Raw genomic sequence first — 27,403 nt, forward strand, 5'->3', positions numbered from 1 at the left:
GTGTCCACATCTCAGGACTAATTCACATCAACTCACACTCAGCGTCGGACATGTTACCAAGAGACTGAGGTGCAGATGATCTGAGCTTTTGTCTTGGAGAAAAGGTGAGCCCGCAAGACAGGCAGGGGGCATGGAAGCAGAATGAGAGGTTTAGAACCCAAGCCAGGGAGCTCGGATCACCTAGGGCCCACGTTTCCACAGTGGGGGAGGGGGGCCTGCCCCGGGCTACACATCTGAACTCCTGAGGCCGGGCACACCCAGGGCAGTGTGCGTAGATGCGGCCTTTCTCTGTGGCCTTTTCTTTCCTAACTCCAGTGCCGATCATACTCACCATGCTCCTTACAACAGTCTTCTTTCAGCTCAAACCAAAACAACAGAAGAGTCGAAAGCTTCAGACCAGCTGATGCAGCCGCACTCTGGAGACCACACCCTGGAAGCCCTGATGAGATTCAGACGGTCCAGAAGTCCTTGGCCTCCTGTTGGCAGAGCATGGCTTAGGAGAGATTCTGTCCCTATGTGGCGAGTGTCATTCCCTCCCTCTGGCATTTCCCGGTTCCTTAACAGAAGCTGATTTGAATTTAAGGATGAGGGCACTGGACTCCCACCTCCCCAAACTTCCTAAATTATCCAGTTTAAAGATGAGGAGTTTAGAAGTTCAGTAACTTGCCCAAAGTCACTAAAAAATAATGGCACCAAGATTCAAACCCACTTTATCGTGGACAACTCCCTTCAAGACCGTTAACAGCTATAATGATGATAAAGGCCACCGAGGGCTGAGGGCTTGCTGGGTGCCAAGTGTATGCGCTTGGCAACTTGCATAGGTTTTTTTCACATAGTTCTCACAACAACACCAGGAGATTGTTCTCGGCTTCATTTCACAGGTGAGGGTTGACATGCGGGGTGGTAAAGAGACTTTCCCCAGTCAGGGTCACAGTTCAAGCGCTGGACTTCAAACCAGTCTGTCTGCCTCTCTACCCACGCTCCTAGCCACCCCGCTCCCTGGCAGAGCCGTGCGGGATTTCTGCAGTAGGTCTCCCCCATCGCCACGCCCCGCCACGTACCTCTCTGCCTGCCCTGGGGAGGAGGTGCCTCCCCCTCTGAGCGGGAGAGGGAGTGACAGCCCTACACAGGGTTCCCAAAGTCCAGAGTCTCGCCCTTGGCGTTGTCGGTTTAGGGATTAGGTCTGTATCAGCTTCCCAGAGAAGAACAGGTTCAGGCTGCCTGACTTACGATGACTAATTCATTGATTCACCTGTGAGGTACTCCAGCCAGAGGTGGTGGTCGTTCAGAGGACTGGCTGGGTCTGAAACTCCATCCGTAGCTTTCTAGGCCGGAGACTTTGGACATGTTACTCACCCTCTTTGAATCCCAGTTGAAACTGGGGGAAATGAAGCCAACCTTGTTACTCACCCTCTTTGAATCCCAGTTGAAACTGGGGGAAATGAAGCCAACCTTGTTACTCACCCTCTTTGAATCCCAGTTGAAACTGGGGGAAATGAAGCCAACCTTGTGTGATGTCTGTGGCTTAAACAGGTATTTGTGTGTAAAATGCCCAGTACAGTGGCTGATGCTTAGTAGGAGCTCAATAAATGGTAATCCCTCTAATTTTCATTATTATTGTTTGAAAACTGGACTTGACCATCTGATAAGGTCCCCTGCCCGGTGGGCAGATCACAAATTCCAGGCCAGAAGGCTGCTTGCTAGGAGAGCCCAGGTAAGAGGGTAGGGCCTGAGCTCTTAGCCCCTGATAGCGGGATGAGGCACCCACCACTGGTCCCTCCTACCCCCAGGGTACTTCTGTTTGAATGCCCAGTGTTGGTTTGGACTCAGCACCCTGTCTTCTCCTGGACGGGCTGCTCATCATGGCAAAAATCTCCTTTCTCAGTACTTCCTTCCCACTGAAAAGCAGGCCCGGTGCCACCTCATCTCTGCAGACCCTGGAGGGTAACCTCTTGTTCCCCCTCCAAGACCCTGATCAAATGCACCTTTATTTGTGAGGCCTTCCCAGCTCCCCCAGGCAGAGGTAGACCAACCACATGCTGGTCATGCAAAGAGCTGTTCCAGTGTCTAGGGCATGACAGTGGAGGCACACAGAAGTGGCTCTTCTCTTTCTGGAGCTTGAAGTCTAGTGGGACAATAAACAAAGGAAAGAAATAAACCAAATCATTACAGTTTCTGGTAATTGCCAAGAAGGAAATAGCCAGTATAATGTGATACACAATAACTCTGGGAGTGATGGGGTAGTCAGGAAAGGCCTTTCTGGGGAGTTGACATTTACCCTGAGGCCGGAAGGGTGAGATGGAGCCAGCTTTGCCAAGAGCTGGGAACAGAGGGTTCCTGGCATAAGGAACAGCTTTTCCCTCCCCAGGAGAGAAAGAATCTGGTGTGTTTCTCATTGATAGAAAATCTGGCTGGAGCAGATGGAGGGGGTGGGAGGAGGCGTGGCAATCAGACACAGGCAGAGGCCTTGCTCCTCTGTGCCCCCAACAGGATGTGTGGTAGTGAGCATAAGACTGGTTATAGTTTATTGAGCATTTACTATGTGCCAGGACTGTGTAGGCACTTTCCATAAACTCTCTCACTTACTCCTCACACCTCTGCCACTTCTACCCACGACACAATGCCCTTCTACGTGTTCTTGTCTTGCTGTATTGTTGGTACTCCTCTGCGAGGTTGTTTCCCTGTCCATTCTACCCCCCTCCACCCAACCCTCATTAGACTGTAAGTGCCTCTGTTTTTGAAAATAGGACATTCTAAACAGCTCTGTTTTGAAAGGGCCATTCTGGGAGGAAGTGAAGAAAACAACTGACAAAGGTCTTGGAATAATAAATGAAAAATGTGTCAAGAAGAAGGCATCTCCGATGGTAGGGGCTTGGAGCAGCTCACTTCATCCTCAGTGTGAGCAAGCCCTGAGGCTGGGAGAGCTGGAGGGATCAGTGTTGGGGAATAGCCTGGGGCAGGGGTTGGGGGTGGCCAGTAGGGACTTTTGCTATGGCGCTGTCAATCAAAGTTTACCCAGAAACCCAGGACAACCATGTCATGGTGAATGGAGAAACACCGGCCTGGAGTTGGAGTCAGGTTCCAATCCAACCTCTGTCACTGATCAACTGTGTAACTTGGAATAAGTCACTTTATTCTCTGAACCACTTTCCTCAACCGAACAATGGGGATTACAACTTCCCAGTCTTGAATTGTAATAGATAAAAAGATGTGCGAAGGCATTCTTTATTGAATCTGAGAATCCAAGACCTTTCTCCAGGTGGTCAGTTAGAATGAATCCCTTCTTTCTCCTTGCATGTTCCCATCTTATGTCATCACATAACCTTGGACTGAACCCTGTGACTCCTTAAGGCCCCTCTGGCTCTAAACTTCTAGGTGTCTATGACAGATTAGGATTTTGTTAGATTAAGTTGACTCAGGTCTACAGAACACCCAAATGAAGCTATTCTCCTAAAAAAAAAAATCATAGTCAGGTCTATAAATAATAGAGCCATGTTGCATATTTACACTTACTTTACCAAATCTCTGCAGACTGTGCAATCTATGCTGGTTTGATTTTCAAATAAAAATGTTATTTATTGCTTAAAGGCAGACAGTAATGAAAAGGCAATTATGATGTCTGGCATTAAAGACAGTCTATATATAGTGTCCCTCCTGTAGGTCGTTGACTGTTCCTAGCTTGAAATTTCCTTCACTGAAATTTACCACAACCAGTGGAGATGGTTTGTTCTGAAAGTGTAACACCGAGAAAAGAGAGAGTGCCACCCAGAAAAGGGGCAGGTCAAGGGAATGGGCAGCCATCAGACAGCTTTTCCAGGACTGTTTGAAAGGCATCGGCAGCCCTCTGAGGGAACTCTGACCAGAGGGTGAAGAAGCAGTGGTGACCTGAAGCCAGGGTTCCGCCCGGTTGGTGCAGCATGTGCATGGAGCAGACCGTGTGTGCTCCCGCCTTCCAGGGAATCGGGAGAGGAGGGGTTGGACTCAGGGGTTCTCTTGTTTCTTGAATCGCCAAATCGGAGTTCAGGGATCTAAAATGGATGCAAGATCACCCCAATGTGAAGGGCGTAGTTAATTTACAGAGCAGATGCTTCTACCTGGAAAATCTATGCTGTGCTTTTCTGTCTGACTTGGGGGCAGTTTTGGAAAAGAATAGCCAGGTTGACGAATGCCATCCTCACATGAATGGGGGAGAAAAGACAGCATAAGGACCTAGAGGATGGAGGTTTCACCCCAGGAAGACTCAGAGAAGGTCCGCAGGGACAATCGTCTTTTCTGGATGCCCAGAAGGACAAGGATACCAGAGCTCCACAGAGATGGTGAGGGATGGTGCCTGGGTTCCCACAGCAAGCAGCTCCACAGCACAAGCCAGTAGTTTATTTGGGGGCGTGATCCCAAGAAACAGGAGAGAGGCGGGGAAAGCAAAGGGGAACGAGGGAGAGCCAACCCGAGGGTCAGTCCAGTAGGAAACCAGAACTTAAACCTGGGGAACCCCATGGAGCTGTGAGGGGAGCATTTATCCACCACTGGCTCTCACTGAGCACAGGTCACCCCATGGGTTGTAAACCCCCTCCTACTTTCAGGTTTCCACCAACGTCAGAATGGAAAAATAGATTTCCATTCCTGGGGGCAGGAAGGGAGAGAAGCGAGGTGCTGGGAGTGGTTGTAGCTGGGGGCCAAGTCCTGGCTGAAGTAACAAGATGGGCCAAGAGGATGAACGCAGGACAGGAGGTGCCCCATTCATCAAGTTAGAAAAGCCAACACTTAGCAGCAAGTGATGATGGATTAGCCTGGTCAAACCTGGACTCCCAACCCAGGGATGGGGAACAGGGTGGCTTTGTGTTTAACAGTTTTAGAAGATTCTGGAAAGACAATTTTATTAGAAAGGGGGAGAGAATGGAAGAAAAGAAGGGAGGAAGGAAAATTGCTAGAATCTGAGGCAGATGCAAATTCACTAGCTTCTTTTTAAAAAACAAAACAAATGTAGAGTTTTCTTTTTGTATAATTGCAAAGCTAATTCATGCCTAAAATATTCAAACACTTAAAATAGAATATACAGTGAATAAGTTTCTCTTCTATCCCAGATCTCAGTCTCTCTGCCCAGAGGTAATTACTGTTAAGAATTTCTTGCGTATTCTTCCCAAAATATTTTACGCATATGAACACACATGTATATTTCCTTTTAAAATCACAACTTAAAACACATTGTTTTCATTTTTTCCTGTTTCAAGAATTGCTTCATATGAACATATGTAATTCTAACTCATTTTTTAAAAAATTCCTTCATAATCCTCCATGAGAAGGGCTTCTGTAATTTGTTGAACTAGTCTGCTTTTGATGGACAGGTAGTGATTTTTTTCTTTTTTTCTCTCATTGGTTACAATGACCTGTTGAATATTCTTGTGTGTCCTCTGTACACATGTGTAAGAAATTTCACACTTCTAGGAGTGAAATGGTCACACACAAAAATGTGTAGATAATCTTTTATCAGAGATCGCGGAGTTGCTCTTGAAGGATTCTTGCAGATTTATGTTCCTACCCCAACGAAAAGAGTGCCTGCTGGCACCCTCAGTTCTCAACACTTGGTGACCTGTATGAAGCTAGTAGGTAAAAAAAATGCATCTCCTTGTTATTTTAATTTGCATCTGTTTAATTGTGGGTGATACTCGACATTTTATCATGTTTTTATAAACCAACTGTTTTCTCTGACACTGCCTGTTGAAGACCTAAAATAATAGATATACACATGTTTTGCGTGTAGGCTTTGCCTGAATGAATCACGACTGATCTATAAACCTGCTTTGCCAGATGTGGGGAGACAACAGGGGGCAAAGGCGATACAGCCCCTGCCTGCAGCACTTGGGTCAAGGAGGGAGGAGTCCAAATACCCAGCGATTGCGATAAGATTGCTTTGGTGTCACAGGAAGACCTAGAAAGTGCCCTGCGCGGTGGAGGCCAGCCCTCAGACCTGCCACACCTTTCCACCCCGGGGAAGGGGGTTTAACAGTTAGAAGACAAAGGGGATGGGGCAGAGTGTTCTCAGTGGGAGGCGGTGAGACTGCAAGTGTGAAGTTCCCGAGGTGACAGACAGCATTAAATGACAGAAATTCAGAAGGGGTGAAAATGGGGGGGCGGGGAGGGGAGATGCGGAAGGAGGAGGAGGAGAGTAGAGCCATGAACCAGCCCAGTTTGCCAGAAACTAAGGAGAACCCAGGACCTCCAGTGTGACATTCAAGGGAGTCCCGGGCTCATCTGGACGAGTGGGTCACCCTAGGGGGCTGAGGCCATGTTAGGGGGCTGCTTATTAACTGTGCTAAGGATTTGGGACTTCATCTTAAGGGTAATAGTGAACAATTAGAGTTTTCAACAGGGAAATGATATGTTAGGGTCACATTTTTCGAGGTTCGGTGTTGTTTGGAGGGGAGTTTGCAGTGCTACGAGTGGGAGGTGATGGTGCCCGGAACCGGGATGTTGGCAATGGAGACAAGAGCCAAGGGCAGATTCTAGAACTACTTAGGAAGTAGAAGCAGCGGGATTAGGGACTGACTGCTGTGGGAATGAGGGAAAGGGGGCAGGCATTGGGTGGCGCTGCTCTTCCCTGAGATGGGGAGGGGCTGTCAGAGGAGCAGCCTGGGGTGGTGTCAGGAGGAGGGAACGGATGGGTCAGAATTCAGTCTGTGGAGGCCAGGGGCCTGAGAGACATCCCCCCGTGGTCACGTGCAAGAGGCAGTTTAATATCTGGATCTGCAGTTTGGGAGAGAAGATCAGGAGAGACATAAAACTGGGGGCAAGCTCACCTTTAAAATGCCACCTGGGGGAATTCCCTGGTGGTCCAGTGGTTAGGACTTCATGCTGCCATTGCAGGGGCACGGGTTCGATCCCGGGTAACTAAGATCCCACATGTTGTGCGACGCAGCCCAAAAAATAGAAATAAAAAATAAATAAACAAAGTACCAGCTGGAGTGCATAAGAACACCCAAGGATGGAGAGAAAAGCCTGACTCAAGGCTGTAAGATAATGACATTAATTAAAAACAAAATGAAAAAACACTTTTACAAAAGTTCAAAATAATTCAGTTTAGAATAACTTAAAAATATTTAGTGAAATTGTCTTGTATGAGCATATGTTTTAACAGGCACATGTAACTCTGCCAGAGCATGTGTGCATATGGAAAGATAGGTCAGTGTTTGATAAGACTCTTCTAGACACCCTTCAGGTCACATGCTGCTTGTCATAAGTTTATCCTCACTGGACACAGTGTCAGGACAGAGATTCTGAGGACTGAGGCCTCAGAACACAGCCAGCACGCCATCCTCGGCTGCCCAGGCCGGGGATGCAACTTGCCCCAGGTCTCCTGCTCCGCACCCAGTACCCTTCCTGGGACACGTGCTCCTGGTAGAGCCACGACACGGTCTGTTAGAACTGGGAGGTGTCCTGGTGCCGGGACACACCGAGGCCCTGTTTTACTGTGAAAGTGCCGTGTTTGTTGTGAGAGGGCAGGGCGGTGCTCGCTCCACTGATCTGCAGGGACCAGCAAGGCCTAATGAGCTGAGGGGGCTCGAGGAGGGGGCTCACAGACACAGAGGTCTGCTCACCAGGGCCACAGGCTTGCCCCCTCTTCGGAGGCGTGTTGCTCTGCGTCCACTGTGGTCTGGTCCCGGCTGACCTTGGGGAGCTCGCACTTGTCACTGCAGAGGAGGCATCGGAGGCCTGACTCACACAAGCAGACTGCTGGGGGGCCTGCTAAGGGAAGCGGGGGAGGATGAGGAAGGCCTGCCCATCAGAGAGTGTCGTGGCCCTCTTTCCTGGTAGGCAGAGCAAGATCGGATCCTCCAAACATGTACAGCACCTTTGCTTCTCAGAGTGGTGCTGTGTTTTTGTTTGGAGTCAGACAGCTTTTCCAGGATATACCTAGAGCAGCCGGCTTGTGCCATCCTCCGCCCTCTGGGTTGGAGACAAATCTGGGCGATAAACATCATGCTGCATGTGCAATTCCCTGCCCTCTTCCAGCTTAGAAGTTGTACCTACCAGATCAAACTTGCAACGTCCTGACTCCTATTCTCTTATGATAAATCTCCCAGGTGTCTGCTGCCCATTGCCACACATTCTAGATATTTCTAAACCCCAGCTGTGGGCACATATTGGGCTGAAACCGGACCCATTCCAATTATCTGGCTGAGATACTTGTCCTTAGGCTGTTTCCCCCTCCCCTCGATGTGCTCCATATACAGCGGGTCCTTGTTCTGTTACCCTGCCACTGGCTAAGACCCCTGTGGCACTGAGAGGTGAGGAGCTGGAGACGCTCAAGGCAGAGACAGACCAGGGCCCGTCGGCTACAATTCAAGTCCCTGGTGCAACCCGGAAGGCCACCTGGAGCGCTTTCCTTCCCACCTGCCGCAGCCTTTAGCCAGCCTGGAGGAAATTAGATTCTGTTTTCTTAATTCATGATGAGTTAAGGAGGAATCAGATAAAACCACCTACAATCAGGCAACTCGTGTATGGAGAGAGATTTATCAGACTATGGCTAGGTCTCCAGGGAGGGCTTAGAAACCTGATTGCTAAAATATACTAAGTCTTGGAGAAGCTTTCATTGGCCTGCATCACCCCACTGTATTGTTCCATTTGCCAGCCTTTTCAATTCCTGAATTCTAACTCAGAGTGGGCTGTTTTTATTTCTTTTTTTAAATTTCTAATTAATTAATTATTAATTTATTTTTTATTTTTGGCTGTGTTGCGTCTTCGTTGTTGCTCACGGGCTTTCTCTAGTTGCGGCAAGTGGGGGCTACTCTTCGTTGCGGTGCGCGGGCTTCTCATTGCGGTACCTTCTCTTGTTGCAGAGCACGGGCTCTAGGCACGCGGGCTTCAGTAGTTGTGGCGCAAGGGCTCAGCAGTTGTGGCTCGCGGGCTTAGTTGCTCCGCAGCAGCATGTGGGATCTTCCCGGATCAGGGCTCAAACCCGTGCCCCCTGCATTGGCAGGTGGATTCTTAACCACTGTGCCACCAGGGAAGTCCCTGGGCTGTTTTTAAAAGAGGAGTGATGACAAAGAGAAGGTGCACACCCAGTTTATGAGCCAGTGGAGGGAAAGCTCCTCCTGCAGAAGGAGCCGGGTGAGGCAATGGCCGACTTTGATGGCAACGGAAAGAGGGTGACTCAACTTAGCACGAGCATGTCAGGCAGCCTCTGTGCCACGGAGGTCCTGCTAGGAGTCCCAGGGAGTGACTCCACCTGCTCTGGGACAACCCTACTCTCAGTCCCACCAGTCCCCCTCTGTCCCAAGGGTGCCACCAGCCCAAGAAATGTAGGAAAGTCGGGAGGCATAGGGGAGCATCTTTTCCCAGGCACCCATCTTTGCAGATCTTGGGCAGCAGTAGCACGTAGGGGGAGGGGCACAAACACATTGCATTGCCCTGTCCCAAGATACCATCACTCCCCATGCCCTTACAGGAGGGCTAGCCAATAGGACTTCCTGTAGTGCTGGACACGTTCTATAGCTGTGCTGTCCAACAGGATGGCCATTTAGCCATCTGTGCCTTTTGAGTGCTTGAAATGTGGCTAGTGTGGTAATGAACTGAATTTTACATTTTCCTTAATTCTAATTTATTTACATTTACATAGCCACGTGTAGCTAACGGCTACCCTATTGGGCAGTGTGACCCTGGCTATGCCCTGCTCTGCCAGGCACTCTCATCTCACTCAGGCATTGCTAGTGATGGCCTGAATCCCTTGGGTCACCAGAAAAGTGGTTTGTGGGTTAGTAGAGATAAACACCTCTCCCTGTATCATACTTTGTTATAGGGGTCCCAGAGAGTGCTGTTTCTGCCTTTTTGGAAAAAAAAAACAACAACTAGCTCTTTCTGTTTAATTACAGCTTCTAACTTTCCACTGGGTATGCAAGACCACAGCAGGGTCTGGGGTTGGGATGCAGTTTTCAGAGACCTGTGACTAAAGCATATTTATTGCAGAGACTCCTCAGCCCTGGGTCCTCTCTGCTCAGTAGGCATCTTTTCCCAGTAGCCCCTCAGCATCCTGCCATTGCTCTCCTCCCAGGCCAGAAAACCAGCTGCCTCCTTCAAGAAGCTCTCAGACTCCTGAGAAGACACGGAAATTGCTTGGCCAAAGTGGAAATAAAACAATGGAATACAACAGGGCAACTGTGGAGAGAGCAACTGTCTCTGGAGCCGTGGTCCTCAAAGTGTTTTTACTGAACCAGCAGCTTCAGCGTTAGCTGGAAACTTGTTGGAAACACATACGCTCAGGGCCCAGACTGTTGAATCAGAAATTCCAGGGGAGGAGCCCAGCAATCTGTGTTTTAATGAGCATTCAGAGGCCCTCGAAGTGTGAGAACTGCAGGGCAGGGATGGGTGGGGCAGAGAGAATAGGGCTGACTTCTCAGAAAAACCCGGAAAGAGCTTGCCCAAGCCATGCAGAGGAGCACAGGAGAGTGGGGAAGGAGGGCATGTCCAGGCACAGGACCTGCACTGCCTCCCGCAGCTGTGTCCAAACTCCCCATACCTTCTTCTTCTTCTTTTTTTTTTTTTTTAACATCTTTATTGGAGTATAATTGCTTTACAATGGTGTGTTAGTTTCTGCTTTACAACAAAGTGAATCAGCTATACATATACATATATCCCCATATCTCCTCCCTCTTGCGTCTCCCTCCCACCCTCCCTATCCCACCCCTCTAGGTGGTCACAAAACACCGAGCTGATCTCCCTGTGCTATGCGGCTGCTTCCCACTAGCTATCTATTTTACATTTGGTAGTGTATATATGTCCATGCCACTCTCCCACTTCGTCCCAGCTTACCCTTCCCCCTCCCCGTGCCCTCAAGTCCATTCTCTACATCTGCGTCATTATTCCTGTCCTGCCCCTAGGTTCTTCAGAACCATTTTCTTTTTGTAGATTCCATATATATGTGTTAGCATACTGTATTTGTTTTTCTCTTTCTGACTTACTTCGCTCTGTATGACTGACTCTAAGTCCATCCACCTCACTAAAAATAACTCAATTTTGTTTCTTTTTATGGCTAATATTCCATTGTATATATGTGCCACATCTCCTTTATCCATTCATCTGTTGCTGGACACTTAGGTTGCTTCCATGTCCTGGCTATTGTAAATAGAGCTGCAATGAACATTGTGGTACATGACTCTTTTTGAATTATGGTTTTCTCAGGGTGTATGCCCAGTAGTGGGATTGGTGGGTCATATGGTAGTTCTATTTTTAGTTTTTTAAGGAACCTCCATACTGTTCTCCATAGTGGCTGTATCAATTTACATTCCCACCAACAGTGCAAGAGGGTTTCCTTTTCTCCACACCTTCTCCAGCATTTATTGTTTGTAGATATTTTTTGATGATGACCATTCTGACCAGTGTGAAGTGATACCTCATTGTAGTTTTTTTTTTTTTTCTGATACATATTTAATAATCTTGGAATCATCATTTTGTGGATGTTACATTGTTTAGAGTAAATGGCAAAGTATTCTTTAGAGTTAAAATTGCTTTTTAAAAGAGTTCTTGGTTGCACTTGATTTTGTGTTCTAAATTTAAGTAAGGATTCTCTTTATGCTAATTGTTGAAAGTTTACAAAATTTACCTGATGAACTCACCCAACCTCTTTCCTCTGACTCCTTTAACGAAAGCATATAGCTTTTAATGCAAAATATCTATTCAAAGAAATCAAAGATGTATAGCTAAGACACTGCTTATTTAATTATTCTCTTCTCTTGGACACTTATTTCTCCATCAACTATATTTCCCCTACAATCCACCTACCCACCCTTCTCCCTCCAACCCCCCACATACTTCCTGGCATTGAGCAAGGAAACCAGGTAACCAACTTGTTAAAACCATGCAAAGGTAAGGATGAATACCTAAGCAAGAGACTTTCTCCCTTAAGTGTGCTTTCGTGCATGGATGCTAAATTTCATGGTTTAGTGAAAAAAGCACAGGTTTACGGTCAAATTCAGGTTGAAGCCTAGCTCCATCTCTTACTAACTAGTCATTAAACTCAAGTCATTCCTTGATTTTTAAAAATTATGTTCTGGTGGGTTTTGATGGTTCACTGGATCTATATCACATGACCGCCATTTCCCTGTCGATTCCATGAGACAATTTGGAGAAAATAGTTTTTAGGGAAAGGGAACCAGGTTGATCAATTGATCAATTCTCCCACTTTGGTTCATAAAAGATTTAGGATGACAAAGCCAAAGAGTGTAATTGTATGCTGATCCTCTATTTTCTTTTTAGATTATTATCTCTAATCCCTCAAAAAACTGTTTGACTAGGTCAAGTCACTAAATTAAATAAACCGAACTTTGGTCGAGTGGTTTTGTGGGTCTAGATACTGTTTTGAATGAAATCCTGCCTTTAGGTTGGGGCATGGGCTATTTTGACAGAGAACTGCAGGGGGTAGAGATAGATTCCTGTTTAGAGAATCTTGGCTTACTTTTCTTAGCACTGAATTGCCTGAGATGGAAATCCAAGAAGTTCTCTGCGAACATGGATATTCTCCACTGATAAGATTTTGCTCAGGAATAAGCAGAAACCCAACCCTTCACCTCGGAATTCTAGGTCCCCTTGCCTCATGTTTCATTACTTAATCCCAACCTTGTTTTTTTTTTCCTTTCTCCGAATCAAGAAATGTGACTTGCTCATTTCTTGCCTCTTTATAGGGTGCAGATAAACACACTCCCAGATCCATCCACTTCTGCAGGACCCTTCCCAAGACAAACCCACCTCCTCAAAGTTACTCTGCCCCATGCATCTGCTCAGTCCTGCCTGACACGGTCTTTGAGTTACTCACCCATAATATCCAAAAAACATCCTACTGATTTCTCAAAATAGAGTTCTTTATGTGTGGTTCCCAACTCTGCCCGCACACTCCAATAACCCGGGAGGCTCTTACTGAATGCAGAGACCAGGCTCCATGACCACACCAATTGAACCAGATTTTGGAAGGGTGGGGCCCAGGCATCAGCATTTTTCAAAGCTCCCAAAGTACAGCTGGAACTGAGACTCACTCCTCCAAACGGATGCAGCCTAAGTGAGCCTTAGTGACCTGCGAGTGGTCCCCTTTGGTGTGTGAGGAGCTCCGTAGGGAGTCATAGAAACAACATGCCACTTGGGCATTGAGGCAATGGTTCCTAAGCACAGCGTGTTAGAAAGAGCCTCTCACTTTGCCTCATACGATCTGAAAATTCCAGACAAGGGTCTAGCTTCTTTAAAAAAACGGTTTATTGTGGTAAAATATACATAACATAAAATTTACCATTTTAACCGTTTTTAAGTGTACAGTTCAGTGACATTAAGTACATTCACACTGTTGTGCAGCCATCACCCCATCCATCTCCAGAACGTTTTCATCTTCCCCCACTGAAACTCTGTACCCGTTAAACACTAACTCCCCATTTCCCCTGCCCCCAGGCCCTGGCAACCACACATTCTATCTTCTGTCTGTATGAATTTGACTACTCTAGGTATCTCATACAACTGGAATTATACAATCTTTGTCCTTTGGTGTCTGTCTTATTTTACTTAGCATAATGTCTTCGAGTTCATCCGTGGTGTAACATGTGTCAGAATTCCATTCCTCCCTTTTTAAGTTTGAATAATATTCCATTGTATCGTATCACATTTTGTTTATCCATTCATCTGTCGATGGATATTTGGGTTGTCTCTATGTTTGGGCTGTTGTGAATAATGTTGCTATGCATGTTGATATACACAAATATATCTAAGTCCCTGCTTTCAATTTGGGGGTGTATATATCAGCCTCTATTAACTCTGTAAAGTTACCCAGGACTTCTCCCCCATGAACTGAAGAAATGAGAGTTCAAGGTCTACCAAGGGGTAAGATATTATTTAGGTAAAATGGTAGATGGGGAGTAGGCAGGATGCAAGGGCATTGGTAGAAATGTTTTCTTGGTAAAGTAGGGGCAAAAAGAATTAGGAAATTGACTTTGGCTGAAAATTGAGATGAGGCCCTTGGCCAAGGACTGTCAGAGCATCCCAGGTGTCAGAGGTCCCAAACTGCCAAACTGGTGGGGCTCGGGCTGGGTCTTGTCTGCGCATGTGTAAGTTCGGGCTGCACAATTTTTGAACTTTTAAAAATTAGTTACCTGCATTTGATAACAGGAAAATTTCATTTTAAAAATCCAGATTTCATGTTTCTCTTAAAAATCTGAAGCATTGGTAACACTGCCCACATTCCATCCAAGCAGCAAATGGCTGGAGGTGATAAGCGGATGCCCCCTCTAGACAGGGGCACACACCCTCCATGCTGCCACAGTCCCCACTCCTCTCCACTGTGAACCTAGCCAATTCATTCATTTGTATTTCCTTGGCCCCTGAGAGTATTTGCATTTATTACCTGTGATCTAAGCCAAAGCTCCCAGAGCATAGCTGAAACCCCCAAGAGCCGTGTGGTTGAGTAACTCAGCCAAGATGACATGGTACCTGGGATCCAGAACTAGGACCCATGTCACCTGACTTTTTGTTTTCAGACTTATTTTTTGTTTGTTTGTTTGTTTTCAGTCTTATTGATGTATAACTGATGTATGATAAATTGAACAAATTTAAAGTATACAATTTGATGAGTTGTGACATATGTATACACCTGTGAAACCTTCACTAAAATAAAGACTATGAACATGTCCATCACTCTCAAAAGTGTCCCTGTGCCCCGTTGTAACCCCTGCCTCCTCTTCTCTGCCCACATCCCTTCTACCCCACCCCAGAGTCTCTAGGCATTTACTGATCTGTTTTCTGTTACCATAGATTAGTTTGCACGTTCTACAATTTTATATAAATATAATCATACAGTATGTGCTCATTTTTTGTCTGGCTTCTTTCCCTTAGCATAATTATTTTGAGATTCATTACACTGTTATGTGTATCAATAGTTCATTCCCTTTTACTTCTATATGGTATTCTGTTGTATAGCTATACCACAGTTTCTATCCAATCATCCATTGATGGACATTTGAGTTATTTCCAGTTCTTGGCTATTATAAATAAAGCTGCTATGAACATTCTTGCACAAGTGTTTGTCTGAACATATGCTTTCACTTCTCTAATGTATACCTAGGAAGGGAATGACTAGATCACATGAGAGGTATGTGTTTAATTTTTTAGAATAAGTTGTCAAACTGTTTTCCAAAGAAACTGTACACTTTGCATTCCCACCAGTAATATCTGAGTGTCCCGGTTGCTCCAAATCCTCACCAACCGCTTGGTTTTGCCAGTCTTTTAAATTCCAGCCATTCTAATGGGGATGTGGTTTTATTTTGCATTTTCCTAACAACTAGTGATGTTGAGCCTTTTCTTCCCCTCTTTGGCTGTGCCTCGCGGCTTGTGTGATCTCATTTCCCAGACCAGGGGTTGAACCCAGGCCACAGCAGTGAAAGCCCAGAATCTTAACCACTAGGCCACCAGGGAACTCTGGAGCTTTTTTTTTTCTTTTTTTTCTTTCATGTGCTTACTTGCCATGCATATATCTTCTTTGGCAAAATGTGTATTCAAATCTTTCGCCCATTTAAAGAATTAGGTTATTTGTCTTCTTCTCAATCAGTTGTAAGAATTCTTTATTATGCTCTAGACGTAAGTTCTTTATCAGATACATATTCTGAAAAAATATTCTTCCAATCTGTGACTTGCATTTTCAATTTTGTAACTATTTTTTTGAACAATAAAAGTCTTTATTTTGATGAAGTCCAGTTTACTTTTTAAAAATTTTACAGTTCATGCTTTTTGTATCAGATTTAAGAAATCTTTGCTAAATCCAAGGTCATTAAGATTTCCTTCTGTGTTTTGTTCTAGAAGTTCTATAATTTTGGCTATTATAAATTTAGGCCTATGATTAGCATAGGTGAAAAATTGAGACGCATGTGTTTGAGTGACTTGGCCAAGGTGACACGGTGACTCAGACCCCAAATGGGCTCCATGTCACATAGCTCCTTGTCCTGAGCACTTACTTTTTATTTATTTTTGGATTTAGTTGCAGAATGAGTTAATCATATTCCTTCACTCATAAGTACACCATCACCAGTAGTCTAAGACAAGGCTCCTATTTTTAATTATATTTTGTTATTTTTACAACATTGATTATTTCTTATATCTCTGAGCCCAAGCCTATAATTTTATATTTTGCTCTGTAATACTGGGGCTTAAACTCTAAATTCATTTCCCAGACTTCTTTGCCAACTGACTTCCTGGCAGTTTCTGCCAATGGGACACACGGGTTAGGGATAGGAAGGCAGGAGGAACAGAAAAGCTGTCTTTCAGTTTTCTGGCTCCTGTCAGCATTCCTATGCAGCAGCAGAAAAGAGCCACAGCTCCAGCCCCAAGCTTCCTTCAGCACTCCCAGCACCAGACATCAGCCCCAGATGAGCCCCTCCACCAAAGGACTGCAAATTATGCCTGCACACCAGCCATGGGGTTCCTTCCTTTGAACTCCTAGGTCTGGTGACACCATTTTTTCCCTTTTGTTCCACCAGCCGTAGATGTGATTGATTTTCACTATCTCAGTGTCCCCTTTCTCATCTCCTGGCCTCCAATACCCTTGTAATCAATTCCCTGTATTAAATCCTCTCTGTTTGAAATATCTAGAGTGGTTTCTGTTTTTCCAATTGGACATTGATTGATATATCCCCATTTCTTGCTGTTGCATGGGTACCTAATCTAGTTTCTGTTTTTCCAATTGGACATTGATTGATATATCCCCATTTCTTGCTGCTGCATGGGCACCTAATCTAGTGTGTTTGGTATATATCCTTGGATATGAATAAATCCTTATAAAATATAGTTTTTGTCTGCTATAGTTTTAATTTATATAAATGCTGTTGTGCTAAATATCTCATTCTGTTTCTTCTTTTTCACTCAAAACCATTTTGCTACTCATGCTGGTGTTCTACTTCTAGTTCACTGTTTCTGATTACTGCATAATATTCCATGGCATGCATCCACCTCATTTCATTTATCCATTACGTAGAGGTGGTCTCTGAGATCATCACCAACTCTCTGCTACTGCAAACAACACAACTCTGACCTGTGTGGGCATTTCTATGACATTTACCCCTGGAGCGAGGGCTGGCCAGACATCACATGCTTTCTTCAGTTAAGGTCATACTGTCCCTGAAGTTTGCTATCTGAAATGTGTATTTGCAATGCTTGTGGGTGCCTATTTCTTCACATGTTTACCAGTATTTGTGATCTGATATTCTAGTGTTTGCAAATTTTGTGAGTATAAATACAATTTTGTAATTTTACTTTGCATTTCTTTGATTATTAGTGAGGTTGGGCAACTTTTTGTATACTTGTTAATCTTAAATTTTCCCCTGTGTAACTTGCTCACACATAGCCTTTGACCATTTTTCCACTAGATTTCCCATCTTTTTCTCTTTGGTCTACAGGAGTTCCTTGCTTATTCTATTGACTCCCATCAGCTTAAGACATTGCAAGCATCTTCACTTCACATGTTGCCCTTCTTAAATCTTTGTCTAATGTGTCCTTTGTTGAACACAAAAATTTAATATTGTTGTAGCCAAATCCATCAATATTTTGCCCTGAGGTTTGTGCTTTTGGATCCTTCTTTAAGAGTCTTTCTCCACCCCAAGGTCACAAATATATTCTCTTATGTTTTGTTCTATAGATCTTTTATAGCTTTATCATTTTACCTTTCCCATGTAGGTCTTTAATCCATCTAAAACTCATCTTTTACACAGTATAAGGTAGGGATTCTAACTTTATTTTTCTTCAAAGAGTGGCCCATATTCCCAACCCCATATGATCTCTTTATAACTTATATGTAGAAAAGCCAGCCCCTCCTCTTTGCGATAGAAATAAACCTCTGTGAGAAAAAACTATGATTATTTAAATCATAAAAAATGATTTATCTAAATGTTTTAAATGAGATTTAACTAAACTGGGACCATAAATAAGATAAGGAGATGATCATGTGCTGCAAGATTCCTCACCAGCTAGTTCCTTCCATCCTACACAGCTCCCCTCACCCCTCACTACCCAACACTGAGGCTCTGGACTCTTGCCAAACATCCTCTGGCCGTCCCCTCAGGGTTCCTCTCTCCTGCTGACCTGCCTTCACACATGCCACCCCCGTGGAATGTCCATATCAGGCCACTTCCTTCTTCTCGGTGCCACACTCATCCCTCTGAAGACGGCTCATGGGAATCTCTCCAGACCCAACCCTTTCAATGTTTTCTGAGCACTGAAGTCTGCACTTGGCCCTAAACATCCTGGGCTCATTAAGCTCAAGGGGTGTGTGTGTGTGTGTGTGTGTGTGTGTGTGTGTGTGTGTGTGTGTTTGTGTGTGGGGGGGGGGGGCTCATCAAGATCTCCTGCTTTTATCAAACCCATTCTCATTCTCACTCACGAATCTTATAAAGCAGATAGAGCAGTAAATGTTTCTCCCACTTACAGATGAGGAAACTGAGGCTTGAAGAGTTCAAATCTCTTAAAACTTAGGCAGTTTGCTCAAAACCATGCTGCAGGAACAAAGAATGGCTGGGACAAGACAGCAGTTCTTCTGGTTCTAAGTCTAGGACTCACTCAACACACCACGCTCTTTCCTAGCATGGGCACAGGGTCTGTCTCTGCAATTAGATGGCCTGTTCCTCAAGGGCAAGGCAGGGTTTGAACCTCCAAAAAGCACTTGTCTCATCTGATCCGAGGGAACTGCTGGCACAGAGGACATTGTACTTGGAGCCTGGTCTTGAACTCCTGCCCTTTGGCTCAGGGCACTTACACTCTTCCTAGCCACAGAGCCTGAGCCCTCTTGTAATACTGTGTTCATCTTTGTCATAGCATTGAGCACAACAGGAAGCAAATCACCCCTGTGCCATTACTATTTAACACCTGTCTCCCCTCCAGGCTCCCTGAGTGCAGGGGCCCTATAGGTCTCGTTCATACCTGTATTCTCCGTGCAAGTTCTGTACTCGATAAATATTTGTTGAGTGCATGCATGCATGAATGAATAAATGAGTGACTATTTCCTGTGCCTTCTCAGCCACTGCCTGGGCTCCTGTGCTGAGTGAACCAAACACCTGTATTAGCAAAACTGGCAGCCACCCACTTCCAGCCCCTCTACCACCCAGGCCCAGCCGCAGTAAACCCCTCCCAGGTGGGCAGCTGTGTTTGCCACGCACTTTTAGGTCCAGCATGAAGCCCAGCCCGGGGACCAGTGCCACCATCAGGGCCCTTCCTCCAGCCCAGGTTCTGCTTACTTTCCCTTGCCGGCCTTGCCTCCCCCAGCTCTGCATCCCAGCACACCCCGAGTTCACGGCCTCCCAAATCAGGGTCCTCTGTGGCTCCTTCCAGAATCCAGCCTCATGGTCTGCACAAAACAGACTTTTAATAGATGACGATGAATAATGAGCTCTTTATTCCTCTTGGAAGTTGGATTTTTAATCTGTCTCACAGATATGAATGGAAAACACAGCTGATTGGTAAGTAGGAAAAAATGCTTCTCACTTCCAGTAATGTGCCTCCCCCTGCCGATGTTCAGAAATGTCAGAGAACACATCAGTGGTAAACAATACCTCTTGAATGATTACTCTGGAAAGAAATGTGGCTCTAAGCACACCATAGGATGTGAGCCTGAAAGAGAACCACTAGAATATTCTCCAAGAGCCCCCAGGTCCTGCCTAGGTGAGCTTTCCACTGGACAGGGAGAGCAAATACTAAGACACATACAGGAAGACACTCATACACACAGAATTGATGTTGAACGGCAGGGTGGTTTGGGACATAGGTTTTGGAGTCTCACAGAACAGGGTTCAAATTCTGCCTCTAATTTTTCCTAAGTAGTTTATTTAAGGCAAATTACTTCTCAGACTGTGTTTCTTCATCTATACACTGGGGTAATAGTACTTACCCCATAAGGTTGTTGCAAGGATTAAATGAGATACAGAAACAAAGCTCCAGGAATGCAATAAGGGGCAAAGCAGGAGGGGCTGTTAGTTGTATCAGAACTGGATTTTAAACTTTTCAAAGCTCAGTATGTAGATGTTGGAATGATGCAGAATAAAGATGGCAGGGAAAGCATCTGGGGAGAGGTAACCTCAGAGCTAGGTATGGGAGAGAGAAGCAAGGTGGGTGCCGAAGGTGGGAATAAGGGCCCATGAGGAGTGGGCTCAGCTCCGGGTCACAGCTTCTAGTTGTGGTCACTGCTGAACAGTCCCAAGGGGCAGTCTTGCATCTCCTCCGATCTTATGCAATTACTTGCCTTTTTTTTTTTTTTTTTTTTAGCTTTTCACTGAAGTAGCCTTGGACATTCTGCCCAGCAGCCTGTGAGGCTCTGGGGGTGCCAGGCGGATTCGTGAAGACATCCTGCCCTTGGACACACCCTCCGATCCAGCCATCATCTCATCCTGCTCAGGGCTCAATGGACAAAGCTTGTTAGTGAGGTCAGCGAGCACAGCCATCTCTAAAGTTCCCATGGAAAGGCCGTTCTCATCTCATCTCTTGTCTTTTAATTTCAACAAGCCAGAGGAGAGCTTCCTGTGTTCCAAAGCCTCTCTTGCTTGGGGAAAAGATAATATTTAAGGACTTGCTGTTCCAAATGTTGTCCTTAGGTCAGCTCCTAGTGTCACCTAGGAGCTTATTTGAAATTCTGATTCCAGGGTCCCACTCTGACCTGCTGAATAAGAATCCCTGGGGGTAGTTCCCAAGAATTGATGTATTTAAGAAGTTATCTAGGTGATTCTTTCTTTGGCTGTGCTGGGTTTTAGTTGTGGCATGCGTGATCTTTGTTGTGGCATGCAGGATTTTTAGTTGCGGCATGCGGGATTTTTTAGTTGTGGCATGCGGGATCTAGTTCCCTGACCAGGGGTGGAACCGGGGCCCCCTGCATTGTGAGCGTGCAGTCTTAACCACTGGACCACCAGGGAAATCCCTCTTTTTTTTTTTAAATGGTTAAGTTTATTGTTCTAGGCCACAGTTACACGGGGACACTAATAAATGTGATTGCTTTTGCCAGAAAGTTCATTAATCCTGTGGTTTAGTGTGCTGATAACGGAACATGCTGTTCCACTGACTTTTTTTTTTATTCTTATGCACAATAATGTTTGGGAAGCACTGGTTTAAGGCAGAGTTTAGATACGTCAGCCTCTCTTGTGTTTGCTTGCATCACCTGTAGCCATGTTTTTTGCCATGTGATTAAGAAACGGTCAATTTTTATTCAAGATAACAGGAAGTTCACTCTAAAACACAGTTGCCAAAGCCTTTGTTTCAAAATAGAAAAGAATTTTAGAAGATTCCACTGTGGGTCAGTCAAGAATAATCATAACATAAACTGAACTTTAGAAATGTAGCTATTTGGACTGACCTATTCTATCAGAATTCTTTGGTTGCAAGGAAGAGAAATGGAATCTTACTATCTTAAACACAAAAGGAATTTAGTAGAAGATACAGGACCACTTACAGAATCAGAATCAGAAGAATCAGTCTCAGAATGGCCAGGAAGCAAGGCAGGCCCTAGGGAGCAGGAACTAATGGGTGGTCTGGGAGGGAGCTACTGATGGGATTAGGCCTTCAGTGGCTTTCCAGAGCTGCACTGTCCATCCAAGATGCAAATTTGCAAGAGAGAATCTGATTGGTCAAGGCACAGACACATGCCAAGACCTGGCCAATGGAAGGCAGGACTCCTTGACTGATGGTCCCAGAGCCCCTCCAACACTGCATGCAGTGGGTGCTGGATGGTTCCCCAGACATGAGTGGATGGAGCCGACAGGCAAAGCAGGGGATTCGCCCTGCCTCCCCAGGCTGGCTGGCTTTGACCAGACATGAGCAAGAGAAATCCAGATGCGTAAACCTTAAGAGAGATGAAAGGAAGTGTGAAAGTTTTCTTAGAGAGGCTAGGGGAGTTCAAAAGCTCGGAAAAACAGAGTGGAGACCACAGTTTGATTAGGTGTAGTTGTAAAGGCCAAAGAGAATGACCTTAGGTAATGACTTCAAGAAGCCCAGCTCTGGGAGGCTGGCAGTGGCAGATGCACTGCGAGCTCCGAAAGGGAGGGAAGCAGAGGTTCAGAGGTGTCTGTGAGTCTGTGAGAGACCGGCAGGGCGAAAGCAGGCGTTCCTGATGCAGGCTCTGCAGGGCGTGCAGGCCTCTCCAACACACACCTGTAATCTGAGCAACCAGTAAGAGAGGGCATCACTCCCTCAGGGCCACGGTATGGTGGTGGCATGGGGGGCTGGGGGCACAGGAGGGGACCTGTTAGCTGCATTTGGGCTGTGGGTGTGTGCAATGTGACAGCGAGGACCCCAAAGAGGCACCCTTACCAGGGAGGCCACCCCTAATACTGCCAGTATGTACGGACTTACGGACCTTGATGCTTTTAAAAAGAAACATTGATCAACTACACCTCAATTAAAATGAATAAATAGATAGATAAATGAAATATAAATAATAAAATATATTTATTAATAAATATATTAATAAAATGTAAATAATTTTATTTATATTTTTATTAATTATTTATATATTAATAAAAATATAAATAATTTTAAAAAGATTTTTAAAAACAAAGAGAAATGTTGAAAACATCAACTTCTATCATAGGATAAAAGTTATTCACAGCTGTTGAAACCCAATGAAAGGCACTAGAAATATATGTAAAAAGTGGAAAAATTGCTAGCACTTAAAAGCACCTACTAGGTGACAGGCATAATGCCAAACACTTAATGTCATCTTATTTAATCCACAAAACAACAACCCCGAGACCTCTGTTTCACAAATAAGAGTTCAAGTGACACACGCCTGGTCAGGCCGATCATGTGTGGCAGGGCCAGTGTGTGAGCCAGGCGCGTTTAACTGTAAAGCCTCTACCAAATACTACAGTAGCAAAGCCTTCGTTAGTATTCAATTTACTAGTAAATTGAGATGTAAAAGTTTCTACAAGGTGCCATCAGAAATAAAGCTTTCATAGCACTGAATGCATCTATAGTATTGTACAAATAAATATAGGAGGAAAAACTTCCGCATTTCTCTGTAGCATTTGTTTTCTTTTTACACAGTAGCTACATAAGGCACAGAGTAAGCATTTTAGACGTCCTTGTTTAATGCCTAAGCTTTCATACAGACATGTATGGTTAGAAATACAAAACATATACGGTCATTTTATATCCTAATATATTTTTTAGCTGGCCAAGTCTAAAGAGAAGCCATCAAAAATTATATGCCTAAAGGGCTTCCCTGGTGGTGCAGTGGTTGAGAACCTGCCTGCTAATGCAGGGGACACGGGTTCGAGCCCTGGTCTGGGAAGATCCCACATGTCGCGGAGCAACTGGGCCCGTGAGCCACAACTGCTGAGCCTGCGTGTCTGGAGCCTGTGCCCCGCGACGGGAGGGGCCGCGATAGTGAGAGGCCCGCGCACCGCGATGAAGAGTGGCCCCCGCACCACGATGAAGAGTGGCCCCCGCTTGCCGCAACTTGAGAAAGCCCTCACACGAAACGAAGACCCAACACAGCTATAAATAAATAAATAAAGTAGCTATAAAAAAAAAAATTATATGCCTAAAATATACTTGACAAGAAGTGGCAAAAGACACCAGGAAAATCTAAAACTTCTCTACGAAAAATCGTGAACTGTTTCCAAACCAAAATACGGCAGGGCCGATGGCTTAGTGTCGATTACACACCAACCCCATGGAGTAAAGTGAGGAGGGGGTCTGTGAGGGCCAACCAACTCCATGACTGCACCAGGCTGATTTAACTAATGAGACCCTCGGGCCCTGCAGTTCACCTACAGCAGCTATTCATTCCGTGAGGCCGCGCCCTGTCACAAAGTCAACGGAACCCAACCCTGCGGTTCTGAAGTCATTCCAGGGGATGTGAGGGCCAGACAGGGTGCAACAGAGAGTAACAACGGACGCAAGGCTCTGGAAAGTCTTTTGGGGATGGGGTGGGGGGTGGGGGGTTATCAATTTTTCCTCTGGGGGGGGCCTTCATTTGACAGGGAATTGATGCTCTCTGGAATCTTCTAGAACATTGTGAACCACATCCCACAGTCTTGCAGCCTAGTTCTATGCAAAAGGTGCTCTCGGGGTGTGAGCTTCCCTCTCGGCCCAGCGAAGGATTCCCCGCAGACAGCATTTTAATAGCATCTCCAGAACGCTGGCATTCCAACTTGTTATTTAGAAGCTGAGGAGCTCCAGCCTCAGGCCAGGCCTCGGGGATCTCCTTTCCCTGAGTGTTCCCCCCACTCCATCCTCCCACACCTACTTGCTTCCTGGTGATACTTCTGCATGTCCCTCCCCAACCTCCAAGCCACTTAGAAAACACAGTCTGTGCATGATTCATCTCCCTGTTCACGCCAGTGCTGAGCATGGTGCTTTATATTTGGCTGGTGCTGAATAAATACATAGGAAAATGCTAAATAAAACAAATTCTGAGAATAGCTGTCTAGGAGGATTCTGCATACCTAATTTAGGAACTCTTGCTGGTTTATGCCTTGAGATGCAGGTGAACATCTGTTTTTTTAACGCCTGCCACAGATTAGATGTGTGTAAGCAAAGTGTCTGGCATGTAGTAGGTTCAATAAATATTGATTAAATGAATGAATACACTAACTGAAGAATGCATGCAAGGAAAGGAAGGTTATAATAAACATTTCAGCAGTCCTCAAATCAAGAGGAAAAATCAATAGTGAGATTGGACGGCCTCCATTTCACACTGCAATGCATTAAAAATCCACAATTCCACATGTTGCATGAACAATTAAAATCCTTATATCTATCACTTGAGTGTCATTTTACCATATTATCAGCATATCAGGGGAAGGTGCCTTTTAAAATTTCTCAAGTTACAAGGACCTACAGTATAACACAAGGAACTATATTCAGTGTCTTGTAATAACCTATAATGGAAAAGAATCTGAAAAACAATATATATATATATTCAGTTTTATATATATATAAAACCGAATCACTTTGCTGCACACCTGAAATATTGTAAATCAAGTACACTTCAATAAAAAAATTATTTTTAATTTTTCAAGTTAAAGATTTGTCAAGTTAAGAAATTTATTTTGTTTAAATGTTTAAAATTTGTATTGGAGTATAGTTGATTTACAATGTTGTGTTAGTTTCAGGTGTACAGCAAAGTGACTCAGTTATACATGTACATATATCCACTCTTTTTTAGATTCTTTTCCCGTATAGGCCTTTACAGAGTACTGAGTAGAGTTCCCTGTGCTATACAGTAGGTCCTTATTAGTTATCTACTTTATATATAGTAGTGCGTATATGGCAATCCCAATCTCCCAATTTATGGCTCCCCCCCTTACCCCCTGGTAACCATAAGTTTGTTTTCTACTTCTGTAATTCTCTTTCTGTTTTATAGATAAGTTCATTTGTATCACTTTTTCAGATTCCACATATAAGTGATATCATATGGTATTTCTTTCTCTGTCTGACTTACTTCACTCAGTATGACAATCTCTAGGTCCATCCATGTTGCTGCAAATAGCATTATTTCATTTTTTAACTTTTAAAATTACCAAATTTTTAAAAAGAAGAGACCCCGTTCATGGGAAACTTCTTCAAAATAGAAGTTAATTATAAACAAATGTACTTCAATTCCCTCCTTCTAGATTACAAAGGTCAGACTACTTTCTAAGGTCTGGGCTTTCTTTAGTGAGGAAGATGTGCAAATTAGGAATTAAACGAAAAAGTCAGACCTCGTCGTCTGCAAGCATGGCCTCTTTACTTTTTAATAGGCCTCTTTTCCATTTGGTTTGAGATAAAGTGGCTCCAATTATTTTAGGCTCCTTTAAAGGAAAAGATATCCATAAATTAAGCTATAGTCCTCCCCTTATTTCCCGGAGAAATTAAATTCTTACCTTAAATGACTTAAATCACCTTGCACAGAACCAGACAAAACTCCCTTCTGTAGTGTTACAAAAGATGGACCCAGCAGCACAGAAGTTTGGAGCTAAAAGGATAAATAGAAATAGATATAAACACACACCCCACTAGCAAAATTCAATAGTAAGATCAAAGCTAGACTTTCTCCTTCACAGAGCTCCTGTTAAGATTTTTTTTTCTCTTCTGCACCATAATCTGAGTCTCGGATACTTTCATTCCTATTCAGTCTCAAGATCAAACAGCTCACACACATCTGCTGGGGTAGTTTTTTTTTTTAAAGCATTCAATAATTGATGGGGGTGAGGGGAGAAGAGGAGTTTGAACATCAACATAACGGCAACAGCAAAATACACCATCGCACTCCATCTGCCCATAGAGTTGAGGGGCCCGGTGGGAAATGTGTGTATATGAGGGTGCAAATGTTTGTAAGAGGTAATACCAACAAGTTCCAAAGAGAGTTTTCTCAGAATGCTTGCCCTGCCACTTAAAATTACCTTTTTTAAAAAAATAGGAAATATTGCTTTATTTCACCTCTTTCCAAATGGAATCCTGCCTCTGGCCTCTTTGGAGAGCAATGAGGTCCAAGGCCTGGGCTTGGAAAGCATGCCGTCACACGCAGGAGCCGGATGTACATACGCAAGCAGAGCAAAACGCAAAACGTGGCCACTAGTCAACAGGGATCTTCTGTGGCAGTGCAGGGTAAGAAATGGTGGATTATGACTAAGGAAGAGAGAAGGCTTCCTGGAGGAGGTGACATTCAGACAGGGCTTTGAAGGATACAGAGGGTTTTGCTAGAGAAGTAGATGGACATGTCTTGGGCAGAGGCATTGGTAGGAGCAAACTGGTACTGGAAAAATACAGGTATGTTTGGTGTCCAGTGTAACTGGGGTGCAGGGACTGGGATTGAGGAGAGACCCCAGAGACCAGTGAAAGTTCTGGAGGTGAGATGGAGGGTCAAGGACACCATATATGATGATATTGTATTTACTCATTCTTCACTTCATCTTTCCTCTAGTCCCAGTTACTCCCTGTCCCCACCCACCCTCAAATAGTATCCTTCTGTTTTCAAAACAATAACATTCAGCAGCATGTAAGGTCCTCTATTATAAATGATGTAGCTTAAGAAGATTCATGTCCAATGATGAAAAATCAAAATAACCTGTGAAGAACCAAGTCTAAATGAACCCCAAGAAGCAAGACTTCATAGTTTCTTCTTATTATCTTCTCTGGGGGTAATACAGTTTCTCCTCCAAAAGTCAAGAGCTCTGCTATTTGAGGGGCACAGTCCTGGTCTCCCTGCCCCCCTCACAGTCCATTGCATTAGTCAGGTTAAGTAATGTTAGCTGCTGTAACAAATAACACCCAAATCTCAGTGGCTAAATACAACAAAAGTTTATTTCCTGTTCAGGTAAAGTCCAATGCAGATCAACAGCTCTCTTGGATGACTCTCTGCATCAGCCTTAGGGACCCAGGCTGCTTCCACCTGCCACTAACCTACGATGGGACCTTGGGCCAATCATTTCCC

The 27,403-nt window shown here is 44.7% G+C and overlaps 1 long non-coding RNA gene across 1 annotated transcript in view; it reads left to right on the forward strand.

Moving 5' to 3' along the window:
- LOC309660692 overlaps positions 1-26,059 on the forward strand; it is a 29,084-nt gene extending 3,025 nt beyond the window's left edge. The window contains exon 2 of the long non-coding RNA XR_014263549.1: positions 20,263-26,059. This is a non-coding gene — a long non-coding RNA (uncharacterized lncRNA). The remainder of the gene's footprint in view (positions 1-20,262) is intronic.
- Positions 26,060-27,403: the final 1,344 nt, after the last annotated feature.

The sequence above is a fragment of the Balaenoptera physalus genome (genome assembly GCF_965194825.1).
Source record: "Balaenoptera physalus genome assembly, chromosome: 4".
Taxonomy (NCBI): Eukaryota; Metazoa; Chordata; class Mammalia; order Artiodactyla; family Balaenopteridae; genus Balaenoptera; species Balaenoptera physalus.